We start from the raw sequence: 25,217 nt of genomic DNA, 5'->3' as shown, positions 1-25,217 counted from the left end.
TGTATATAAAACAGATAACCGGGACTTCCCTGGCAGTCCAGTGGTTAAGATTCTCTGCTTCTACTGCAGGTGACACAGGTTTGATTCCTGGTTGGGGAACTAAGATCTTGCAAGCTGTGTGGTGTGGCCAAAAAAATAATAAAATAAAATAAAATAAAATAAAATAGCTAACCAACAAGGACCTACTGTATAGCGCAGAGAACTATACTAAATATTTTGTAATAACCTATAAGGGAAAAGAATAAAGTATATATATATATATAATATATATATCTGAATCACTTTGTTGTACACCTGAAACTAACACATTGTAAATCAACTATACTTCAATTTAAAAAAAAGAATAAATATGAATGATTATAGGAATAAGAGTAATAATTACTATTACTGTGTTAATAATATTATTCTTGGTATTAATATGATGTTGCAGGTAAAAATTATATTTGGGGCTAATATGTTTTTGGTTTTGTGAGAAACATGGTCTTTGTATTCAGAGTGGACCCCACGGAAAAAATATCCACAAAACTCAAGAGTGGCACAGCCTATTTTAAATAGTGTATGACATATATGTTCAATAGTTTTCCTGATTTTAAAAGTAATTTAGGGCTTCCCTGGTGGCTCAGTGGTTGAAAGTCCGCCTGCCGATGCAGGCGACACAGGTTCGTGCCCCGGTCCGGGAAGATCCCACATGCTGTGGAGCGGCTGGACCCGTGAGCCATGGCCGCTGAGCCTGTGCTCTGCAACGGGAGAGGCCACAACAGTGAGAGGCCCGTGTACTGCAAAAAAAAAGTAAAAATAAAAAAAAATAAATAAAGGTACCATAAAGCCAGTTCACACCTAGTTCCATATTTTAATTTGATAACAAATCTTGAAGGAATAGTAGAATTGGAAGGCCACCATTTGTAATCCCCATTATAAAAATTGAGTCAGGCAAGGATCATCAGTGGATCCTTTTTAAAACTACAAGATGAAAAATTGTTGTAATAAACTATACAAAAAGTTACTTTACAGATTACTTATTAATTATAATAGGAAGATGATACTTTTAAAATGGGGAGAATGGTACACATCACCTTCATAAAGTTATCAAACTTAGCCTTCCCAGTATTAGGACCTGCTGACCTTGTGTGCCTCTTGATGTGATGTAGGAGGAGTACACAGCATCACCTATGTAGTGCTCTTGCCAAAGGTGTTTGACAGGGGTACAATCACAAGGAAATGATCAGAACAATACAGAATATGGAACGTTCTGCAAAATTGACCTGGACATTTCAAAAACGAAATATCATGAAAGATCAAGAAAAAAAAGGAAAAGGTCTCCTGATTTTAGGAAAGATATGACAATGACAACCAAATGCTAAATATAAATGATTAGATCTTGGATTTTAAAAAGTTACAAAGAGCGTTTTGGGAACAACTGGTGATATTTGAATGGACTGTATGTTAGACTGTATTATTGAATTAATGTTAGTTTGAAGAAGGTGATAACGTTTTTGTGGTTGAGGTAGATTGTCTTTATTCTTAGGATGCACATGCTTTAGTATTTACGAGTGAAGAGTCATGATGTTTGCAATTTACTTTCAGTTGGATTCAGAAAAAAAATATAGAGAGAGAGAAAGCAAATGCAGCAAAATGTATATGAGTGTTCAAGGAGTTTTTCTTTTATGTTACTGAGAGTTTGAAAATTAAAAAAATAAGTTGGGAAAGAAAGGGTAAAACTAAGGATGATTATAGTTGTTTTACTTACTTATTGAGAAGCAACAGAATAGAGCAAGAAATGCAATTCATATATTCAGAAGCATTTATCAAATGTCTGTGGGATATAAAAAGCTAAAGGTATAACTATTTACTTGCAGCAGATATATTGCAGATTGTATGTATTGAACCTCAGTTCTGGCTTGGTCATTTCCTTTCCTGTCCTGTTATCTTGCCATGCTGCCCCAATAACTGGATTACAAGGTACCACAGTAACTAAAGCTACCCAGGCCTCTTACCTTGTATTGAAAGCTGTGGTCATGAAAGTGAACTGTGTGCAGGTCAAACTCACCCCCCATGCCAATCAGATACCAATTCACTTCATCCCTAACATGAAATGTCAGGCCTTGGTTATTTCCAAACTTTCTTCCATTAATTGCTGTGGAGGACACAGTTTATTATATTCAACAAGGATTTGAAGTGATACGTTTTTTTAAAAAGTACCATGATATTTTCAGAGGCCATGAGGGTTTTAAAGCCAGCCTAAGGAAGCTGTTAAATATGACCAAGACACCCATTCATGGGTGTGTCTAATGCTAGATAGAGAGTTTTCCTTGCCTGAGGAAATGAAGCACTGCCTTTGCTTTAACATAATCGGGTTGGTCTAGAACAGTTCACAACTGAGGATACTTACATTGGTGGATACTTAAATATATCTATATATTTAAAGTATACTTAAAAGTATCGCAAAAGGCTTAGAATATTAGGAATGTGTTCCCATTTAACTGTCTTACATCAAACCTTCATGATCTGTCACCAGTATGACTGGAATGGCCATTTGCATGAGGTCTTGTCTCGCCCCCTCTCTAATCCGCTCCAGGTGTGGCTTCCAATGGTTAATGAGAAGAAAATATTAAAATTTTAAAAAACCCTCTCTCTCTTTATATATATATCCTCCTTTGTACTTTTCTACTTTGTGTGCATCTTTGGAAATGCAGAGAATACGTTATTACAGTGGCACAAGCATATATTTAATAACCATATATCTATAGAGCTTGGGCTCTAATACTTTTAGCTGATGGAGGGATGTAATAGAAAAAAAACTAGGGGACTGCTTTAGATCAGTGCTTCTCAAACTTTGATGTGCACGTGGCTGGGGGAATCTTGTTAAAATGCAGATTGTGATTCACTGGGTCTGTGAAACCTGAAATTCTGCATTTCTAACAAGCTCCCAAGGGATGCTGCTACTGCTGGACCACGGACCACACTTGGAGCATAAGTGCCAGAGTTGTTCCAAAAACACACGTCTATTCCTATTGTTCGCTAGCTCAGTGCTCTTGAAGCCTTTAGTACAGTGGTTCTCAACAGGATTTCCTCCTCCAGGGGAGTCAAGGCCCAGAGACAATGTTTAGTTCTCACAACTTGGGGGAAGGGGCTACTGGCATCTAGGGGGTAGACGGTATGGATGCTGTTAAACATCCTACAATGCACCGGACAGCCTCACCACAAAGAGTGATCCGACCCAAAATGTCAGCAGTGGCAAGCTTGAGAAACCCCGGTTTAGATCAAGTTTAAATTGTTAACAGGGTATTCAGGGTCTTCCAACCACAGATGGCTTTTTCTTTCCAGGTGCTGTGTGACTTAGCTCACATTCTTCTTTCCACTTGGAAGGTCATTCCCCTCATTTTCTACTAGACAGACTCACAGGCATCCTTAAATACTCAACTCAAAGTTCTCCTCCCCTTCAAGAAGCGTTTTTCGACCTCCCAAATAAGAATTTAAAACACAGCACTGTTTATATTTCTGTCATGGCATCTCCTCAAGTCAGCCTTGTACTGTGGCAACACACGGAACCACTTGAGAGACGACCCATCTTATGGCTTTTGTATCTCCGTAGGGCCTAGGACAGTGCTTTGTGCCCTCTGTGTTGCTTATTAAAGACTATGGATAGAATGGATGTTGTCCTCGAATTAATTTTAAATTTACATATATTTCTTACAGGGGGATAAAACCTAAGAAGTTGAAAACGATCGTATTTGGATTTGCCTTAGTTAAGGATTCCTTAACGAGTCGTATCCCTGAACTTCCTCAGGTGAAAGGATTGGGACCTGAAGTTTGACTAAGACTGTGGTAAGTGAGATTGTTTATATGCTTTTTTATTTGAATAATTGTCTTATTACTGTGATTCTAGATGAGGGGGGTGTAGGTCATAAATAAGGCGAATCTAGTCACAATGAATCTATAAAAGAGTTTTGGTTGATGAGCATGGGATTTTGAAAGGTTCTGCCTATGAAGGTCCTTTGGTAATGGTGGTGCGGAAGAGTGGGTGGGCCATGTGCTCTTCAGTTTGCCTCAAACCCTAGCTCTCCCTGAGTCCATCCAGGTAAAATACTTAGAAGAGCCTGTAGTCAGTCAGACCCTCCAGAAACGATAGCTGATCTCCTCGGTTTTACATTGCCTACAGGGCTCCAGAGACATGAGAATTCACAGTGCTGCTAGGACAGTGGTCTGCACCCTTCATGCCAGTTCCAGCCCACTCACTGCCCTTTTCTCTATGGCTCATGAGCAAAGAATGGTTTTTAAATTTCTAAACAGTTGGAAAAAATCAAAAAAAAATAATATTTCCTTACCTGTGAAAATTGTGTGAAATACAAATTCCAGTGCCCATAAATGCGGTTTTATTGACTTTTACTTACATTATTAACTTACCACTTACATTTGTTTACGTCTTTTCTGTGGGTGCTTTTGTGCCACAAGGGTTGAATAGAAGACAGCACGTGGCGGAGACCCTACAGTCTACAAGCCTAACTCTTTACCATCTGGCTCTTGGTCCACGTGATCTGCACCCCAGCTCTATGTGATCATGTTCTTTAAACTGTTCTGAGAGTGACAGATGTAAACCTTTGTCTGTTTCCTTTGGGCAGAACAACCTGTAGGCTACAGTCAGTGAGTTAGTGAGTGGGCATTACCGTGAATTTACTTGCTGAGGTCAGGAGTAGCATCACTCCTGTCTACTTGGTTTGAATCTTGAGAATAGGTATTGATGTTTTCTTCAAAGTACCAGGATTCATTCTCATGAAAAATCATGAAGTGGAGAACACTGTGAACTATGCTGGCTTTGGTGTCTTTTCGACATACGATCAAAGGACCTACCAGTCTGCTATTAAGATCCTGGAGAAGCAAAGCAAGATGACAAACTGTGCCCACAACTTTCCCCAGTCAAGGAAAAGAGTGGAAACAAGTTTTAGTTTGAGTGAGGTCAGATCCTGAGTTTTGAATGAGTGTAAGGAACAAAATATTTGACATGCTAAATTCTTGATTGAAAAAAGTGATCATCTCACTCATTAGAGTTGAGGTCTAAAGAGAACAACAAACTCCTGAAAGGGATTTTAGACACATTCCTTAGTGGATTTAGCTCCATCTTTGAAATTTTAATTAAAAAACAGAACTTTGGTTTTAATTAGAAGTCCCTGGAGCTGGAGTTGGTTGACAGACGTGTCTAAAGGTTTCAGATCCCCCCCTCTGTGATGCCTCTCCCTCCGCAGCCACTCTCAGCTGGGAGCTTTGGTTTGTTTATATTTATTTTGTTTTGGGGTTGAATGTCTGTGTCTGTTCTTGGTTTGGTGGAGAGTAGGCCCAAAATAACTAAAAGACCAAAGAGGGAACTCTTTTGTTTTTTCTTTTTTAAATACAAATAAACTGGAACTCCAGAGTTGAGAGTTTTTAAAAGATATATACTAGGTATGCATTTATTTGTCACTAATCATAGAATTTTAAAACTCCATGCTTTGTTTTCTGGAACCCAAATCTTATTCAGTGAAACAAAGAAGGGGGTATTATCATATAATTTTACATACATCTATATATATATTCCAACCCACTATAACATTTTGGAAAATATCCTAAATCTAAGTAATCATAATGTACTAATTTAGTTTGCTCTTGAAAAATGCAAACCTGTGTAGAATTAACAACTGAGCAGTATTTAGAAAGTTTACATAAAACTAAGACTTTTTAAAAAAGAAAAATAAACTCCTTTCTTTCATTATAATTTCTAAGAGGAGCTAAGATAAAAACTGGGATTTAAAGTTTAGCCTAACCACGTCCACAGTTGAATAGTAAAACCAAGGTACGCACTCAAAGTCCTTTGAGGTAGGATCAGCTCTTTCAGGAATCTGCCAAATGTATGTTCGGATCTCTCCTGAAATAGGCAAATACAATGTATTTAAATAGAATCTTTTAAATCACACTTCTTTATGGAGAACCAGATTATGAACAAACTCTAAAGCTATACAAATGTTAAACAGCATAGTCTTGTTTTTACTTCCAGCTCTACAGCTCCTTGCTTTGTGGCCTCAGTCAATGTGTTTACATGTTCTGGACTTCTGTTTCCTCATGCACATAAAATGGGGATTTAGCGATTAGACAAGATGGTGCAAAGGAAGCCCTTGGTGTTGCATTACCTGGCCCACAGGGCAAGGTCGATGTCACTATCAGTGTTGGCTATTATGTTCTCAGTGTTACAGGATCAAAACTTTATAGTGATTTTGCCATTGAAAAACATCAGTCATTAAATATCTAATTCATTTGTTCAATGAATATTGATTGTAGTGAAGATAACTCATCCTTTGAAATGTGACAAAATTGTTTTGAATCACAGCTCTGAACCTTCCAATTTGTGGATCACATGAACCTCCTTCCTGCTCCCAAAGCTGTTTGCGTTAGCCCTACTTAATATAAATCCTCTTGACTCTTGCAGGAAAGTTCTTTTGGTCCCCACCCTCACCCCTTGCTATATCATTCTACATCTCCCCTTTCCAGAGGCTTAAGTTAATTTTCCCAAGCACCTGTGACATAGTCTTCCTTTTCCACTAACCAACCCCATCTTCAGCCTCCCCACTTCCAAATCTTTAACAATCATCTTACTACTAACCCTCCCCTTCCAGCACACCACGCAGTGCCAGGAATACATCATGTACTCAGAAGTGTTTGTGAAATGCATGTAACATGATCCTTTCCTGACTAATTAGAACAAAGTGCTGACTTGCAAACTCCCTTGATAGGAGATTCATGTTGGTCCCACCATAGGACTGTCTGCCTTTTTTTTTTTTTTTTTAATTATTTATTTTTTTGGAGGGGAGTGGCTGCATTGGGTCTTCATTGTTGGGTCTTAGTTGCTGCACACGGGCTTTCTCTAGTTGCGGCGAGCGGGGGCTGCTCTTCATTGTGGTCACAGGCTTCTCATTGCAGTGGCTTCTCTTGTTGCAGAGCTTGGGCTCTAGGCGTGCAGGCTTCAGTAGTTGTGGCTTGCAGGCTCTAGAGCGCAGGCTCAATAGTTGTGGCACACAGGCTTAGTTGCTCTGCGGCATGTGGGATCTTCCCAGACCGGGGCTCGAACCCGTGTCCCCTGCATTGGCAGGCGGACTCTCAACCACTGCGCCACCAGGGAAGTCCCAGGACTGTCTGCTTTTAAAATCAAAAGAGAATATTTCACGTACCATCAAAGTCTATCTTCAGTCCCTCTGCCCCACAAAACTTTTTTTCTGAATTTGGCTCTTTCCTTGATACCCTTAATTCCCAGAACTACTTATGTTGGTGGGCAACTATGGAGGACATTTTGGATGCCCCTTTCACATCCCTCTTGAAAAATGCTCCACCAGGTGTCAATAGCCATGCCCCCAATCCCTGCATCTAATGACTGAGGCAGGGACATAAAGGTCCAGCTTTCTTTCCCCAATTCAAGAGAGTTGAGGGCCACCCAATCTTTGGAATTTCTCACAGGGTTATGGCTGTGACTTCTATTGAGCCTGTATCCTTATTAAAACTTTCCTCCTGCCCAATTCTGCTTCTTTCCTTTTTTCCCCCATAGTTATTGACCCCAAGAGCACTACCTGCACACGAATCTTCATTTTAGAGTCTGCCTCCTGGGCATTTATATTAAAAAGTATTCATTTTCTTTGAGTTTAGAATGCTGAGCAGGATGCCACATGTATAGTGGTGATGCCACAGTGATTAGCACATGAGGTTCATCCCTTTTTCTTACCTGCTTAACTCTTTCCCTTGCCCTCTCCCTCACACACTGCATCATGTACTCCACTCCTACTTTAGCACTTGAGTTGGAGAGAATGAACATAGCACAAATACCTGACAGCTGGACAGGTAAAGAGGCGGGAGAGAGGGTGGCCCTAGAGGAGAAATTGTATACACTAGGGGGTTGCATACAAATTGTATACACATGGTGCCCCATCCTGGAAGCAAACTCCATTTGCAAAAGGAACTTCTTTCCCAAACTTGTTCTTCAGGCCCTTCTTACTAGTCCACTAATCCCGCTCATCTGGAACTACACCCGTATTTAAGAAAGAACATTAGCCCCACAGTCCTGCATAAAAGCTTTGGGGCTTTTCTTTCTCCCAAAGCAGTTACCTGGCTGTGTTGGAACAACAGTGGAATAGTTTGTCTTCACTCCAAGAGTGGTATATCTTTCCACCTGTTTGTGTTGTCTTCAATTTCTTTTCTCAGCACCTTATAGTTTTCCGAGTACAGGTCTTTTACCACCTTAGGTTGGTTTGTTCCTAGGTACTTTATTCCTTTTGATGTGATTGTAAATGGGATTAATTTCTTAATTTATTCCTTAATTTGTCTTTCTGATATTTTGTTGTTAGTGTATAGAAATGAAACAAATTTCTGTATATTAATTTTGTATTCTACAACTTTACCAAATTCATTGCTGAGCTCTAGCTGTTTTTTGGTGGCACCTTTAGGATTTTCTATGTATAGTATCATATCATCTGCAAACAGTGATGGTTTTACTTCTTGTTTTCCTGTTTGGATTCTTTTTATTTCTTTTTCTTGTTTGACTGCTGTGGCTGGGACTTCCAATACTATGTTGAATAAAAGTGGTGAGAGTGGACATCCTTGTCTTGCTCCTGATCTTAGAGGAAATGCTTTCAGCATTTCACCATTGAGTATAATGTTAGCTGTGTGCTTGTCATATATGGCCTTTATTATGGTGAGGTATATTCTCTCTATACCAACTTTGTTGAGAGTTTTTATCATAAATAGATGTTGAAATTTTTCAAAACTTCTTCTGCATCTATTGAGAAGATCATATGGTTTTACTCTTCAATTTGTTGATGTGAGGTATCACACTGATTGAGTTGTAGATATTGAACCATCCTTGCATCCTTGGGATAAATCCCACTTGATTATGGTATATGATCCTTTTAGTATATCATGGAATTTGGTTTGCTAGTATTTTGTTGAGGATTTTTGCATCTGTGTTGATCAGTGATATTGGCCTATAATTTTCTTTTTTGTGATATCTTTGTCTGGTCTTGGTATCAGGGTGATGATGGCCTCATAGAATAAGTTTGGAAGCATTCCTTCCTCTGCAATTTTTTGGAATAGTTTAAGAAAGATAGGTGTTAACTGTTTTCTAAACGTTTAGTAGAATTCACCTGTGAAGCTATCTGGTGCTGGACTTTTGTTTGTTAGGTTTTTTTTTTTAATTTTAATTGATTCAATTTCATTACTGGTAATTGATCTGTTCATGTTTTCTATTTTTCTTCCTGATTCAGTCTTGGAAGATTTTATGTTTCTAGGAATTTATTCATTTCTTCTAGGTTGTCCATTTTATTAGCATATAATTATTTGTAGTAATCTCTTATGATCATTTATGTTACTGTGGTGTCATTTGTAAATTTTCTTTCATTTCTGGTTTTATTGATTTGGGCCCTCTCTCTCTTTTTCTTGATGAGTCTGACTAAAGGTTTATCAATTTTGTTTATCTTTTTGAAGAACCAACTCTTAGTTTCATTGATCTTTTCTATTGCTTTTTGAAATCTCTATTTCATTTATCTCTGCTCTGATCTTTATGCTTTCTTTCTTCTACTAACTTTAGGTTTTGTTTGTAAATTGGAACAACCATTATGGAAAACAGTATGGAGGTTCCTCAAAAAACTAAAAATAGAACTACCATATGATCCAGCAATTCCTCTCATGGATATATATCCAAGGAAATTGAAAACACTAATTTGAAAATATACATGGACCCTAAAGTTCATAGCAACATTATTTACAATAGCCAAGACAAGGAAGCAACCTAAGTGTCCTTCAACAGATGAATAGATAAAGAAGATGTTATACACACACACACACACACATACACACACAATGGAATACTACTCACTATAACAAAGAATGAAATTTTGCTATTTGCAACCACATGGATGGACCTGGAGGGTATTATGTTTAGTGAAATAACTCAGACAGAGAAAGGCAAATACTATAATATCACTTATATGTGAAATCTAAAAAATAAAACAAACTAGTAAATATAACAAAAAAGAAACAAACTCATGGATATAGAGAACAAAACAGTGGTTACCAGTGAGGAAAAAGAAGTGGGGAGAGGCAAGATAAGAGCAGGGGAATAAGAGGTACAAACTACTATGTATAAAATAAATAAGCTATAATGATATATTGTATTGTACAGTACAGGGAATAAAGCCAGTATTTTATAATAACTATAAATGGAATATAATCTATAAAAATTTTGAGTCACTATGTTGTACACCTGAAACTAATATAATATTGTAAATCAACTGTACTTCAATTAAAAAAAATATGGCATGGCATATAGTAGGTATTCCACAAAACCAACCAACAAACAAAAACAGGAAAAAAAAAGAGCAAACATTAGCCCCACAGTCCTGCATGAAGCTTTGGGACTTTTCTTTCTCCCAAAGCAGTTACCTGGCTGTGTTGGAACAACAGTGGAATAGTTTGTTTTCACCCCATGAGCATGAATAGAATACGGCCTTGAGGCATTATTTTTAAAGACAGCATAGAGTTTCTCGCCAGGGCTAAGAAATATTATGGGACCTAGGAAATAGAAAAAGGAAAATGTGTGGATAGTTGTCATTTATTTAAATTATGAGTCATCTGTCCCCTTAAGTATATACACAGTGACTTATTCTTTTCCTTAACATGCAGCCAAATGAAACAAAAACACATTTAACAAATGGACCATTGCTGGTTTATGACACATGGTTTTTGCCTTTAAGTCGTCTAGAATTTTTATAAGCTCCAGCTCTAGAAAACTTACTTCGATGAGCATCAGTTAATGCCTATGAAAACACTCAATTTAGAAGTGGAACACTTTATTTTCTTTCTTGACCAGCCTCATTATTTAAGACTTTTATTCTTTTCCCCTTTCACCCTCATGGAGGATTTGGAGAAGCTGCAAGGCATCTTCATTGACCCAGGACAATTATTTCTCTCACAAAGTAAAGACCCTTCATTTTACTCTCTCTCCCTTTCAACCCAAGCCAAGAACTGGAGGTATATAATTTGTTATAAAACTTCTTTCTATTTGGAGGCAGATTGAATCTGTGGCTCTAAAAATTCTGAAACAGAGATGGTTTTGAGATGAACTAAGCAGAAAGAACTCTCCTTAAACTTGTGCTACAAGTACTAAAATCAGAGCCTTGAAGAGACTTTGTGGACACTAGATGCTAGCGAAGTAAAGCAACTCTTTGCCTCCCATGGCAATTCTACAGTCTCAAACACTATGCTTGTTTTTCCTTTTCTAAAAAGGGTGTTTTTTTTGTATAAATAATAAAGGAATCTAGAGCGTCCTATTTTGTTATTTATCTTAGTACATTTGGCCAGAATCCTAGAGAAAACAAATATGATGCTGTTACTAAAGATAAGAGCCCACTCAAAAGCACTGGGAACTGGATAGAATAGATCTCCCTCCAGAGGTTGCAAAGCCCGAGAGCCTGATGAGGAGCCAAGAAAAGTAAAAGTTTTTCCCCGTCAGCACGTACATCCATCTTCTCAGGGTCCATGCCAGAAAATGGACGCCAATAGACACACAGACATCAGGACTGAAACAAGATCTGGGTGTATGGAAATGCCATGTGACTTCTGGAAATACTAGGCAATGTATGGAAATGCCATTTGATATATGAAAACATCGTGTGACTACAGAAATGCCATGTGACTTATGGAAACGTTATATGTGGGTGCCTGGGAGTGACTTGTAGGTTTCCTAGCTGATCTGTCAAGGGTGGAGGAAAAGGCTGTAATTTTCCTCACTCCTGGACAGAAGATGAAATTAAATCTTGACAGAAAATTAGTAAGAAAACACAAGCCTTAAATGACACAAGAGACCAGATAGATTTAATTGATATTTATAGGACATTCCATCCAAAAACAGCAGATTACACTTTCTTCTCAAGTACATACAAAACATTCTCCAGGATAGATCACATCTTGGGTCACAAATCAAGCCTCAGTAAATTTAAGAAAATTGAAATCATATCAAGCATCTTTTCCAACCACAATGCTATGAGATTAGAAATAAATTACAGGGAAAAATGTAAAAAACACAAACACATGGAGGTGAAAAAATATGTTACTAAATAACCAAGAGATCACTGAAGAAATCAAAGAGGAAATCAGAAAATACCTAGAGACAAATGACAACGAGAACACAGTGATCCAAACCCTATGAGATGCAGCGAAAGCAGTTCTAGGAGCGAAGTTTATAGCAATACAATCCTACCTTAAGAAACATGAAAAATCTCAAATAAACAATCTAACCTACATCTAAAGGAACTAGATAAAGAAGAGCAAACAAAACCCAAAGTTAGTAGAAGGAAAGAAATCATAAAGATCAGAGCAGAAAAAAATGAAATAGAAACAAAGAAAACAGTAGCAAAGATCAATAAAACTAAAAGCTAGTTCTTTGAGAAGATAAACAAATTTGATAAACCTTTAGCCACACTCATCAAGAAAAAGAGGGAGAGGGCTCAAATCAATAAAATTAGAAGTGAAAAAGGAGAAGTTACAAGGGACACTACAGAAATACAAAGCATCATAAGAGACTACTACAAGCAATTCTATGCCAATAAAATGAACAACCTGGATGAAATGGACAAATTCTTAGAAAGGTTTAAGCATCCAAGACTGAACCAAGAAGAAATAGAAAATATGAACAGACCAGTCACATGTAATGAAATTGAAACTGTGATTAAAAATCTTCCAACAAACAAAAGTCCAGGACCAGATGGCTTCACAGTGAATTCTATCAAACACTTAGAGAAGAGCTAACACCCATCCTTCTCAAACTCTTCCAAAATTTGCAGAGGAAGGAACACGCCCAAACTCATTCTATGAGGCCACCATCACCCTCACATCAAAAGCAGATAAAGATACTACAAAAAAAGAAAATTACAGACCAAATCACTGATGACTATAGATGCAAAACTCCTCAAAAAAAATACTAGCAAACAGAATCCAACAACACATTAAAAGGATCATACACCATGATCAAGTGGGGTTTATCACAGGGATACAAGGATTCTTCATTGTACACAAATCAATCAATGTGATACACCATATTAACAAACTGAAAAAATAAAATCCCATATGATCATCTCAATAGATGCAGAAAAAGCTTTTGACAAAATTCAACACCCATTTCTGATAAAAACTGTCCAGAAAGTGGGCATAGAGGGAACCTACCTCAACATAATAAAGCCCATATATGACAAACCCACAGCAAACATCATTCTCAGTGGTGAAAAACTGAAAGCATTTCCTCTAAGATCAGGAAGAAGACAAGGATGTCCACTCTCACCACTATTATTCAACATAGTTTTGGAAGTTTTAACCACAGCAATCAGAGAAGAAAGAGAACTAGGAGGAATACAAATTGGAAAAGAAGGAGTAAAACTGTCAGTGTTTGCACATGACATGATACTATACATAGAGAATCCTAAAGATGACACCAGAAAACTACTAGAATCAGTGAATTTGGTATAGTTGCAGGATACAAAATTAATGCACAGAAATCTCTTGCATTCCTATACACTAACAATGAAAGATCAGAAAGTTAATTAAGGAAACAATCCTATTCACCATTGCAACAAAAAGAATAAAATACCTAGGAATAAACCTACCTAAGGAGGTAAAAGAACTGTATTCAGAAAACAGTAAGACTCTGATGAAAGAAACCAAAGATGACACAAATAGATGGAGAGATATACCATGTCCTTGAATTCGAAGAATCAATAGTGTGAAAATGACTACACTACCCAAAGCAATCTACATATTCAATGCAATCCCTATCAAATTACCAATGGCATTTTTTATAGAACTAAATCAAAAAATCTTAAAATTTGTATGGAGACACAAAGGACCCTGAATAGCCAAAACATCTTGAAGGAAGAAAACAGAGCTGGAGGAATCAGACTCCCTGACTTCAGACTATACTACAAAGGTACAGTAATCAAGACAATATGGTACTGGCACAAAAACAGAAATATAGATCAATGGAACAGGATAGAAAGCCCAGAGATAAACCCACGCACATATGGTCACCTTATTTTTGATAAAGGAGTCAAGAATACGCAATGGAGAAAAGACAGTCTCTTCAATAAGTGGTGCTGAGAAAACTGGACAGCTACATGTAAAAGAATGAAATTAGAACCCTCCCTAACATCATACAAAAAAATAGATTCAAAATGGATTAAAGACCTAAATGTAAGGCCAGACACTATCAAACTCTTAGAGGAAAACGTAGGCAGAACACTCTATGACATAAATCACAGCAAGATCCTTTTTGACCCACCTCCTAGAGAAATGGAAATAAAAACAAAAATAAACAAATGGGACCTCATGAAACTTCAAAGCTTTTGCAAAGCAAAGGAAACCATAAGCAAGATGAAAAAACAACCCTCAGAATGGGAGAAAATATTTGCAAATGAAACAACTGACAAAGGATTAATCTCCAAATTTTACAAACAGCTCATGCAGCTCAATATCAAAAAAAACAAACAACTCATTCCCAAAATGGGCAGAAGACTTAAATAGACACTTCTCCAAAGAAGATATACAGATTGCCAACAAACACATGCAAGGATGCTCAACATTAATAATCATTAGAGAAATGCAAATCAAAACTACAATGAGGCATCATCTCACAACAGTCAGAATGGCCATCACCAAAAAATCTACAAACAATAAATGCTGGAGAGGGTGTGGAGAAAATGGACCCCTCTTGCACTGTTGGTGGGAATGTAAATTGATACAGCCACTATGGAGAACAATATGGAGGTTCCTCAAAAAACTAAAAATAGAACTACCGTATGACCCAGCAATCCCAGTACTGGGCATATACCCTGAGAAAACCATAATTCAAAAAGAGTCATGTACCACAATGTTCATTGCAGCTCTATTTACAATAGCCAGGACATGGAAGCAACCTAAGTGTCCATCCACAGATGAATGGATAAAGAAGATGTGGCATATATATACAATGGAATATTACTCAGCCATAAAAAGAAACAAAATTGAGCTATTTGTAATGAGGTGGATGGACCTAGAGTCTGTCATACAGAGTGAAGTAAGTCAGAAAGAGAAAGACAAATACCGTATGCTAACACATATATATGGAATTTAAGGGGAAAAAATGTCATGAAGAACCTAGGGGCAGGACAGGAATAAAGATGCAGACATAGAGAATGGACTAGAGGACACAGGGAGGAGGAAGGGTAAGCTGGGATGAAGTGAGAGAGTGGCATGGACATATATACACTACCAAATGTAAAATAGATAGCTAGTGGGAAGCAGCCACATAGCACAGGGAGATCAGCTTGGTGCTTTGTGACCACCTAGAGTGGTGGGATAGGGAGGGTGGGAGGGAGGGAGACGCAAGAGGGAAGAGATATGGGAACATATGTATATGTATAACTGATTCACTTTGTTATAAAGCAGAAACTAGCACACCATTGTAAAGCAATTATACTCCAATAAAGATGTAAAAAAATAAATAAATAAATGAGTTACAAGTATGAAAAGGGGGGGGGGTTAGCTATAACACTGTTAGTGAACCAAGAAGGTGAAAGCTATTTAAATATCTATCAGTAGGCAAATGTTTAAATAAATTAGGCTATATCTCAAATATGGAAAACTATACAACTGTTTAAAAGAGTAAGTTAGAGGTATAGGGAATGTCATGGAAAAGATTTGAAGGCATATCGATGAGTGAAGAAAGCAAGCAGCAGAATAAAGAAAAACCTATTATATAAAAATAATAGCCTATTTTTAAAAGTTATATAATTAAATAAAACTTATATGCAGTGTGATCTACTTATGTAGAACAAAACACAAAACAATAACTGTGCATTTTTTATTTCTACATGTTCATATATATTGTATGAAAATGCATGGTAAACAGGTTTACAGGTATTCACGCAAACTTGCTTACAGGGTTTATTCTCTGAGAGGGAACTGGGATGGTAGTGGGGTAGGGTTAGACTAAAGGTCTATTCTTAAACCATTTCTCTAAAGGTGAACACAAAATCTGATTCTTCTCTTTCTTTTTCATTTTTTGCTAATTTTGGTAGTGTAAACTCTCTGCCTTGGCCAATTTGAAGCTACCACAAGTTTATCAGCTGGCTTATTTAATTTTCAACTCTCTGGAGGTCCTATAAGGTGGCTCCCAGATACCATATTAGACTTTCACTCTTTCTGTCTGCTGCCGCCACCAAATTCTCCCTCCCTCCTTCACTACCCCCTGCCCCGGCTCCTTCCTCTTTCTTTTCTTCCTTTCTTTCCAGCAAGTCTATTCATGTATTCTTGTAATTCCTAAAAACAAAACAAAACAAAAAACCAAAACCAAACAAACAAACAAACCCCCAAAACTGTAGGTCACAGGAAGAGAAGAAACACAGGGGAAGGCTATGGGGTCCATCAGCCAAAGAACTTTCAGAAGCTTTCTCAACTGTGCCTAGGCTGACCCTATATTTTTCTGCAGAGTTGAGGAGGAAAGACCTGATTTAAAGGTAAGATCTGTGAACGAGGTAAATAGGAGGAGTGGGGCTGAGTGTACATTTTAACCTTTAAAACATATGTTAAAACAATACTTCTTTCTGAGAACCTTTTTATCATTAAATTCTGTCGAGTTATTATAGCTGTGTGTGGGTCTCCTTTTTCTCACAACCCTGGGAGGGACACAGCACATAGGAAATCCCAATAAATACTTGTTGTTTAGTTGTTTAAATAATTAATTGAAGTATGATGCTAACCAACGTATGGGACTTAGAAAAAAGAAAGGTTTTTCTCAGAGAAGTAAACCCCATTTTTTTTTTTTTCCGGTATGTGGGCCTCTCACTGTTGTGGCCTCTCCCGCTGTGGAGCACAGGCTCCAGATGCGCAGGCTCAGCGGCCATGGCTCACAGGCCCAGCCACTCTGCAACATGTGGGATCTTCCCGGACCGGGGCACGAACCTGTGTCCCCTGCATCGGCAGGCGGACTCTCAACCACCGCGCCACCAGGGAAGCCCAGTAAACCCCATTTTTGTACAAAAAGAAAAAAGAAAAAGATTCTTCAGTTCTAGTAACAATCATGTTTACTGATTGAGAAATAAAACAAAACGTTTAGATGATTATATGTAGAGTTTAGTCATATTTAAGAATAGAGAAGATCAATAACTTCATAACAGGCCTTCCTATCATTAAATGTGAAGTGTGATTGAAGAGGGAAATAAACTAAAATAAGGAGATTTACTGGGTACTGGATTAGAATTGCTTGGTCCTACATAATTCCTGGCTCTCATAGGGTTTTGGGTACGTGTTTTAACCTCTTGGAACTTGTATTCTCAATTTTTAAAAAAGGTGTAATAATACACGCTCTGTCTGACACTCAGGGCTTTCTTGTAAGGCTCACCAGGTAATGAATATAAACTTCTTTTTTGTAAAAACAACAACAAAAATAATCCCTATATACCTAAAAGGGTTTATTACCATAAAGTTAAAGGTGTCAGAGACGTGGGTTCTAGTCCTAACTGTGTCACTGACTTTCCAAAAGGCAGTCTTATCACCTCCCCAATGGTAGTTTCCCCCATTTGAAAGATGAAGCATTTGTAATGGGTTGTAACCCTGGGAGTCCCCTGACCCTGTATTATGTAAAAGGAATAAATCCCTACCACGTATCTGACAGCCCAGCATCCACTCTCTAGCACCCTTGGCCACCAAAAAGGCATCTTGCATTGAGGCAGGGAAGACAGTGACGGTGTCTTTTCTGTGATTCCAAGAGATCAGAGTTTGTCCATGGGTAAAGATGGAGTGTGTGTCCAACACACCTCCCATGCCAATAAAATACCACTTGACCCTGTCCTCTGCACACATGGTGAGATTGGGCAGATTTCCATACATGTATCCATTTATTGCTGAAAACAGATGTAAATTAACCTATCAAGCATGTTAGATCAAGGCCACATGGTATACATTCTATGCATTTTCTCATCACATAAGCCTGGCAGTATCATCATTGTTCTCATGCATAATCTACGACAGGACTGATTTATTTTCCCAAAAAAGAGGCCGTAAGCATTGTTTCTGATTAAAGCTGAGGAGCACACAAATTTAGAGGCAAGAGGAGGAAAAGTAAGCTAAAAAGCAGGAAACAGTGAAAAAGGGAAAAGAATAGAAAGAAGCTAAGTCCATGGAAGAAGAAAACAAGAATAAAGGTGACTGAGATAAGAACATCTTTTCTGAAAGGTTCTACATAGAAACACATTTCCATAAGATATCTGGTCAGTTATGTCTTTGTTTTTCTATAATATTTTATTACCTTAAAATTACATCTTTGCTATACTGTCACCACCTACTTTTGATCTATATCAGATGTTAGAAACAAATGCATCTGTTTAACTTTACTTGCTATGAAACTTTGGAAACCAAGAGGATTTACTAGATGACTTGCCTATCAACCAGCATACCTGGAGCAAGAAACTGGGAAATAAAAACTCATTCAAACAAACTCAAACAAAGGGAAATCACGAAATAGAATCATAGAAGTTAGAATTATAGGATATAATGAATGAGAAAGTTCTTTATAATCTTACAGCACATGAGATTCCTCTCCCAGAAGCCAGAATCTCTAGCATTAACTTGGCCAGATTCAGTATATATATTAATATTGTCATCGATACACCAGCTACACAGTTATAGAAAACATCAGAACGTAAGACTCGTGGATATTTTTTTCCATGTCTCTATCCAGGGTTCCTGAAACAAAACAGCAAAACTTCCTCTTTGTAGAAATTCTTTTTGCTAGGAAATAAACTAGTGATTCTAACTGATTCCACTCAAAATGTAAAAGGAAAATCTTGCACCTCCACAGACAGAAACCTAAGGAACTGAGCATGCAAGGAACAGGCAGACAGCCTCTCATCTCCCTATTTCCTCCCACCCTGTGGGTTCAACACTTCTCTGTAGAAGGGTGGCAGTTTTGTGTGAAGGTGGCTAAGGTGACAATTACTGGGTTTGACTACCATCTAGTGTCCAACCTGCACTCTTGGACTTGAATGGAGGCATTGGACTCAAGATTGCCATCTAGAGCTCAGAGTTCCAGTGACAACATTACTTTCTTGACTGGAGAATCAAGGTCAAGGCAGGCAAAGAGAGCTCATTTGATAGCAAAATTCCACTGGAAGAGTGAGGGAGACCCCACGTATCTTGGTTGGCTCTATTGCTACAATGAGATTTTTAAAATGTAACCTCTTTTACAAGTCAGAATTGGTCCAAGAAGTCCTGAAGCCACATCTTTTAGAGTTTCTACATGGGAGTGGTACATCCGTGTCATGCAGTTACTGTCATCGGAACAAGGCCCCTGAGTTGCTTCTACAAACCACCGGTAAGTATACTCTGCCCCTGGCTCTAGCCGGTCATCTTCCTTTTGCAGGCCTGTAGTGTTATCAGGATAGAGAGAGCCTAGAAAACAACCTGCAGCATGGTCACAGTAACCACCGGACGACACTGTTTTGAATGTGACCCACGCTTTCTCCATTAAGTCACGAATGTATGTTAATTTGTATTTTTAGAATAAAGTGTGCATCTCCACCTTCCTTTCTCCTGCCTCCTGTCTCCCTAGATCCCCCTTACTTAGTTTCGACCTGAATGCACACCTTGGTCAGTTTCCAGACTAAATTGGAATGAGTCAGGCAGCATATTAACAGACTATCATCACCTTTATTGATAGATTCCACACATATTTATTGTGTACCTACTATGTGCTAGATCTTGGACACAGAGAGCTAGGATCCTGAGTTGACCTCCGTATTTTCTATACTGCAGATCAGACTTTGGGACCCAGGGCCTCAAGAGCATCCATGTTATCTACAAGCTGCCCACAGGCATCGGGAAGTGGCCTTCTGCATAGCTGATATTATACTGAGCTACTACCTAGTCTGAATCTGGCGTCTTGCTATCTTTTTTTGCTTCCTCTCCTAGAATTAGGCTTCAGATCTCCACCTCTGGAAGCCGGAATCTGATAGTTATAGGTAACATTCTTTCATTCAACAGAAGACTTTGAAGCATGACCAACCTATCGTTTATCATCTTTTGAGACGACCTTGCTCCATGTTGAACACAAAACCCTATTTGTTAGCTTTCTCTTCCCTTCCTTTTTCCAACACCATCAGGCAGTTGTGAATGTGAATGTTTAGGGGAGAAGATACTGTCTGGAAAACAGGGACTTCACCTGACAGTGATGTTTTCCAAGAAGCTAATCCTCATCCACTAGGAAATGGAAATGAGATGAAGGCAGAACAATATTTCTGCCAACCTAACATTTAGCTCATGAGTGTCTCCTACCCATCCCCCAATTATTTATTTATTTACATGAGAGAAAAGTGTGTTTTCTTTTCCAGAAATTGCACTGGGTGCAGGGGGGAGGGTCTACTCATTTCAAATGAGAAATTAAAGAAAAACCTGGGATATAAAAATTAAGGACATCTGAAGTAAAAGTCCACATTCACCCCAAACTACTCCTAGTTCATAATTACCTTTCTTTTCCTGAGGTTTGGGGCTCATGCTCTTCATAAGCAAAAGCTCAGGAATCTAAGGAAAGGGGACCCACTTACCTTCGTTTTCTTTAGTGCAGTTGATTCCGTGAGGATGGAAACTATAGTTTCTTGAAGCAAAATTTTTCACATGTACACAAACGGGGTCTCCAGCCTCTGCTTTCATGATTGAACCTAAAAATCCCAACCAGGATGGTTTCTCAATGATCGTTTAAAATGTATCATCCGTGTACTCAAAATACAAAGCCTTTTTATAAACAGGTCCTATCCTATCTTGGCTTTGCTTTAGATATGTTTGGGACTGAAACTCTCTGTAAACAAACAAACAAGAACTTGAACAATGTTTGACTGGAAAGAAAACAGTGTTAAATCAACTGAAACTAGAAGTAAGAAGCGTTACAGCCTAATTTTATAGAGCAAACCCAGATACTGGTGAAAACCTAGGAGGAGTCAAAAACAGGGTAGTAGGCAAGGAGAAGTTTGGAAGTTCTGGTGAAGAGATCAAATGCAAATGTAGCAAGTAATATACATGGTATTTCGGTTTAAGTGACTTATCAAATTCTTTGTACTGAACCACGAAAGATTTCTAACCCTACCCTGAGGTTACTTTAGCTCTCAAGCATCAGATCAATTCCTACAAGTTAAGATTGTTTACACATTTCAATGATTCGTGGATTTGTTGGTAGAATTGGGGGCAACTTGGCACACAAACATAGTAAATCAGAACCCGACTCATAACCTCTAGATTTCCTCGTCCCAATTATCTGAACAGAGAAATCAAGAAGAGAGCTGCAATTTTACAGTCTCTGCCATAGACTCCATATGAGAAGGAAAAGTGTTGTTTTACATCTTAAGCACCACTCAAACAAAATCGATGATAAATACAGAATTAGAGATGATCCCTGAAATATGCATCACGAGGCAAAGAGTGACAATAATCCCAGGAAGGAGCAATTTCTGATTTATATTAATAGCTGTCTTCCATGTCATGCTTATACTAAAAATTCAAAGGAAGCGGTTCTAATAGCGAATGTGCCCTGAAAGGGTCAATCATGGAAAATTCGTTAGCAGTATTTTATCAGTGAATAATAATGATCAACGTTTGCTTCTGATAGCAGCTTTTTCAGTGTGAAGGTATTACTTACTGATCTTCTGAAATAGGCATTACATTGAGCATATATTTACCAGTAGGAACATAATTCCAAGTAGTTTCTCTAATGCCTATGCAGTAGTGCCCCTCTATTGTCCAACCTGGAGAACTAATAAAAACCAGAAAGGTCAGTGGTAAAAGGATCTTCATTTTCAAACCTTGCTCCTGGATAGGCTAACTGAGTGATGTTTGCCTTCATTTTATAATCCAGATGTTCTTCCTTTATTTGTGTCTGTTTACATAGATCAGGGCTGCAAAAGAGCTCATCAAACACTTCGTCTACATATATGTCACTTCCATTCCAAATGCATTTAGTTTTCATTAGTCAGGCCAGGTGAAATGTGGCACAACACATAGAGAATACTGGTTCTTGACCCAGTGTACGTTGCCAATTAAGAGCTTGTTGAATTACCAGGTAGATGGGCTACCCAGATTATCCATCAACCCCTAATGATTCTTATCTATTTCTGGATTATAGGAATCACCTCTAGTCTAGTCTAGTCTACAGACATCCCCCTCTTTCTCAATTCATTATGTTACCAAATCAGGTTTATTTGCCCGATGGGCACCAAGTCAAACGCTGAGACACCAAGGTTTGCATCAAAGAAAAGGTTTTTTTGCAAAGCAGTCAAGTGAGAAGAGAGAAAAACAAGTCTCAAATCTGCCTCCTCAAAGGCGAGAGGCTTGGGATATTTATGGGATAAAGAAGCAGGGTGGTCTGAGACTCGGGGGAAGGTGATTGGAGGTAAGAAAAAGGTGAAGTAACTGTCGTTCTGCGCAGGTAAAAATGAGCTTCGTGTTTCTTCATGGAACACATGTTCAGAAAATTGTGGCATTAGTATGTGCTGAAGGTGGAGTTTTTGGCCCTCTGATGTCAAAAGGTCACCTATCAGACACTGGAGCAGGCCCAGGTGAGGGATCGGTGGTCTCAACGGGTTTGAACTGGATGAGAGGTGACTCCTTGTTTCTGAAAAACAACTTGGGCACACACCTTAAGGCTAGAGGTACTACTTATGGAGGGTGGTGAAGTGAGTCTTGTGGTACCTTGTCTAAGCTGCGTAAAGCTTGGTGGGTATGCAATCTTGCAAGAACAAAGTGAAGACGGATTACAATTTTCTAATACCTAGACAAGCTAGTTATTGTCTAATGGATCTAACTAATAACTCTCCTCAGTTTCAAGCAGCTGTATCAAAGCTGACAATTAACCACACACTAGTTTGCATTGTTTAAATTTTTATGTGGTATTTTCTCTACCCCTAATAGATTATAACTCCAATAGATTAGGGACCACTTCTTTTGTACTGTATATCTGCCAGAGATGTCAAGAAATAAATGTTACATTTGGGGGGGACAAATAAATAGAGTGCCTTGGCCAGGATTACAAAAGTGAGGAAAAGAGTAGGAGTCTTTATTTGCCATCGATCTGTGTATCGTCATATATTGGGATATCTATTCCTATTAGGTATTGTTTGAGACTTTACAATTTGAAAGCCACAGTGGTTTCAACAGTCAGAGTGCCGCTCTGATTTAGGTCTAGAAACCCACACTTAGTAATATTAAGGCAGCAAATATGGCATGTATTGTTCTGCAGTTTGGCTTTTATTCCTGGACTACAAGTCTTAGAGACCTTTATATATCACTACCTAGATGTCTACATCTTTCATTTTAATTGCGGCATATTTTTTTCTATCATGAGTATACTTCATTTATTTTTTATTTTTTATTTATTTATTTATTTATTTTTTTTTTCGGTATGCGGGCCTCTCACTGTTGTGGCCTCTCCCGTTGCGGAGCACAGGCTCCGGACACGCAGGCCCAGCGGCCATGGCTCATGGGCCCAGCCATGCCGCGGCATGTGGGATCCTCCCGGACCGGGGCACGAACCCGCGTCTCCTGCATCGGCAGGCGGACTCCCAACCACTGCGCCACCAGGGAAGCCCCCATTTATTTTTTAAAACACAAAAGATCAAAGTATATATTTTTCTGGGCGTTCATACAGATAAATATGCATACTTAAGGACATAAACTAAATACAGTTCTGAGAAGAAGAGAGAGGATTATTATACTTAAAATGTTTTTTTATAAGGGGAGCACATTTCCAGTTACTTGATTTAAAAAATCAACAAAATATTTGCAATTTGTTTTCTCTTTTGCATTACAAAAATGAGGCTATAAATACTTTCCTTATAAGCAACAGCTGCTAAATTCTACACAGGTCACAACATGCAGGCTGTCATATCACAACGTTTTTCACATTTGTGAATCCTTCGGAGGGTTGTAAGAGGAAGCTGGGGAAGCAGCCCACTGCTTTGGCAGATTTTTATGTCACCAGCAGATGTTGGAAGAAATTCAGAAAAGCTAGGCCTAGAGGGACCATGGTGGGTGGAGCAATCACCCACAAGAGAGCCATGAGGAAGGAATTCACATCTGGCACCCTTTGGGAAGCAGTTGAAAGGAGTGGGGAGAAGATGCAGGTCAGACATGATGGGTTTCACAAGAGAGGAGTTAGGGATGGGCTCTCTGACCTAAGTGAGGAGATCCAATCGGGCTGGAATTGTTGGACGCTACAGCCTCCCACATTTCTCTCTGTGTATGTAAGAACCTTATAACCTTCCCTGTCACTGTGACCTCGACCAGCTGCTGTAGAAGGATCCACCCATCAGGCAGGGGGACAGGATGCCTTAAATGGGTTTTCAGATGTCCCTTTATCAAAATTCTATAACGTGCTTCCTCTTTCTTTTAGGAACATTAATTTTACTTTGGAATGTAGACAACAGAAGAGCCATTCAGCTGGGATATTTTTCCCTCAGTAAGTACCTCAATAAGTTCAAAGAAAGTCTAATGTATTCACTTCAAACAGATCTACCTCCAATTCTCACTCTGGAAATAAAGAAGAGCCATTCAGCTGGGATATTTTTCCCTCAGTAAGTACCCCAATAAGTTCAAAGAAAGTCTAATGTATTCACTTCAAACAGATCTACCTCCAATTCTCTCTCTGCCATTTACTAGCTGCGTGATTTGGGATGAGTTGCATAATCATTCTAAACTCCAGTCCCTTCCTACCTGTAACATGAAGGTAATAATAATGAAACCTCAGGGCTTCTGTGAGGACCTCTTCCAGTCTGACACAATGTAGGCATTCAAAGTTAGCATCCTCCCCTGAGACAATGAAAATGGTGTTAGTTCATTGTTCTTTTCTTTTCTTCTCAACAAATGACTAGGACTGGCTTCTATTTTGGGGGGAGTCAGGAGAGCACTTCATCTTAGGTAATGTTGTATTTTATGGCTCATCCATAGGTAAATTATGTTTGCAGTCCTGTCCTTCCCTTCCTGCATAGCCCTCAGTAGATCAGTCTTTTGCTACAGCAGGATTTGAAGTTGGTCACCATTATTTGACTATATTCTTGGTGGGTAGCCCAAGAACATAAGGCAACTGATTTAGATACGCTTCGCTGAATTGGGTCCCAAGGTATGAGCTCAAATACCTTGGAGGG

At 38.5% G+C, this 25,217-nt stretch overlaps 1 pseudogene across 1 annotated transcript; it reads right to left on the bottom strand.

Annotated features, from left to right (window-relative positions):
• Positions 1-615: 615 nt before the first annotated feature.
• On the bottom strand, positions 616-24,460 carry LOC308617982 (ceruloplasmin-like; annotated as a pseudogene). The gene is made up of 10 exons: positions 21,719-24,460; positions 20,634-20,884; positions 19,270-19,482; positions 18,615-18,777; positions 17,435-17,936; positions 10,450-10,604; positions 5,761-5,896; positions 5,573-5,575; positions 4,665-4,912; positions 616-2,134 (listed from the first exon to the last, which is right to left on the bottom strand). The product of its transcript is annotated as a ceruloplasmin-like (transcript).
• Between the last annotated feature and the right edge of the window lie 757 nt (positions 24,461-25,217).

This window comes from Mesoplodon bidens (genome assembly GCF_964165515.1).
Source record: "Mesoplodon bidens genome assembly, chromosome: 5".
Classification (NCBI taxonomy): Eukaryota; Metazoa; Chordata; class Mammalia; order Artiodactyla; family Ziphiidae; genus Mesoplodon; species Mesoplodon bidens.
This window is presented reverse-complemented; position numbering and strand designations above follow the sequence as displayed.